Genomic DNA, 1,666 nt, shown 5'->3' with positions numbered 1-1,666 from the left:
ATGAGGCAGAAAACAGAGAAATGAAATGATTGGAGATCGTGTTCAACAAGCTACTTGGATGCTGCCTGAACTGCTGTGCTCTTCCAGCACCACTAATCCAGAATCTGGTTTCCAGCATCTGCAGTCATTGTTTTTACCATAGTGCTCAACAGGTTGACGTGAGTGGTGCGGTGTTTGAGGAATGTCAGCAATCAAGGTAGATTGGAAAATTGGGACAGCTCTCCTCGGAGAACCGAACTTTTCCAAGTCATGAGGGACCTAGAAACAGGAAATAATGTTGTGAAAATGCTCCCACGCCTGAAAGGATCCATAACGATTCGGCAGAATTTTAGAGTCACGAGCAAAAGAAGTAAAAGTGACATTAGGAAGAACGTTTTCGTACAGGGAGTGGTGAGGGTCAGTAAGTCCCTGTCTGACATTGACAAAGAGGAAGATTCAATGGACCCAAAAGGGAATTCGGTGGTCACGTTCAGATGTGCAGATTTCCGCTGAGAAGGCGAGAGAATGAAATGAAACGACTAGAGTCACACGTTTACTTAAGCGTAGAACCAGCAGAGCGAAGGTGGGCCGCAGAGCCTCCGTCTGCGCTGTGACACATGTTGTGATTCAGTGTGAAATCACAGTTCGACCGACAGAATGTGGGAATTTAGAAAAAAGTTTATATTTACACAGCCTCCATACGTCTGCGAAACAGCATATCACACGACAGCAGTGGAGGTCTTTGACATCAGGCTCGAAGGTGCCTGCCGCGTGCCAGACAAAAACCTGAAGTGTTCTGCGCAACGAGCGTCTCCAAGCGGCAGCAGAGTGGCGCAGCGGGAGCGTGCTGGGCCCATAACCCAGAGGTCGATGGATCGAAACCATCCTCTGCTATCGTTCACTGTCACCTTGATCTGCTTTCTTCAGCAAGCTGCCTTTGCATCTACTTGCCGATGTTCATATCGATCCACTCCATTCAAACGGCATTGGTTTTAGAGGTCTCAGTGATATTCTGTTCTTGGTCGGTTTCCTCTGAACTGAATCGCAAAACCGGTTCTCTTCGATGCTAATGAGCTGGTAAAGTTGAAACTCAGACATCGTCCCCCACTATTAGGACGGATACCACCGATTGTGAATAACCTCAGAGAGAGACAAGTGACAGACAGTCGCCGTGGAATCCATGGGCTGAATGGCTTCTGTCTGCGCGACAATGATGCTACGTGTTGCTCAGGGAGCAAAAATGGTTCATTTTTAACCGTCCCTTCCGTGTTGGACTGCCTGCAGTCCCTCAGCTCAGGGCCGTGGGGATGACTCTCAGTGAGTGAAGGTTTCACGCGGATTCTCTTCATCTGGGACACTTGGGGCTCAGATGTTAACTGCTGCGCGGTCGCAGCAAAGAAAGCGATGCCCACTTTGCAATAGACTTTCCGTAAGATTGCTGCGTGAAGACGATTTCTGAACACCAAGCAGGCTGCACAACAATGTGAATTTACCTGGGCGAAGAGTCCTCGGTGTTCATTTCTCTCTGTCCTGCCAGCACAGCATCTTTCTGTCTCTCCGATAACAGACCTTTGGAGAAAGTTCACAATCAAAGTTGTTCATGTTCCCCGCATTAATGTAACTGACACCTCTCACCCCAAGAGTTTCAGAGAGAGAGAGAGAGAGAGAAAGAGGGAGAGAGAGCAGA

General features: G+C 48.4%; 1 non-coding gene across 1 annotated transcript; it reads left to right on the top strand.

Annotated features, from left to right (window-relative positions):
• The first annotated feature begins 801 nt into the window (after window positions 1-801).
• On the top strand, window positions 802-873 carry trnam-cau (transfer RNA methionine (anticodon CAU)). The gene has a single exon. It is a non-coding gene; the product is annotated as a tRNA-Met (tRNA).
• The last annotated feature ends 793 nt before the right edge of the window (window positions 874-1,666 follow it).

The sequence above is a fragment of the Chiloscyllium punctatum genome, chromosome 36, assembly GCF_047496795.1.
Source record: "Chiloscyllium punctatum isolate Juve2018m chromosome 36, sChiPun1.3, whole genome shotgun sequence".
Classification (NCBI taxonomy): domain Eukaryota; kingdom Metazoa; phylum Chordata; class Chondrichthyes; order Orectolobiformes; family Hemiscylliidae; genus Chiloscyllium; species Chiloscyllium punctatum.
The sequence above is the reverse complement of the archived record's forward strand: the minus strand, read 5'-3'. Positions and strand labels throughout refer to the sequence as shown.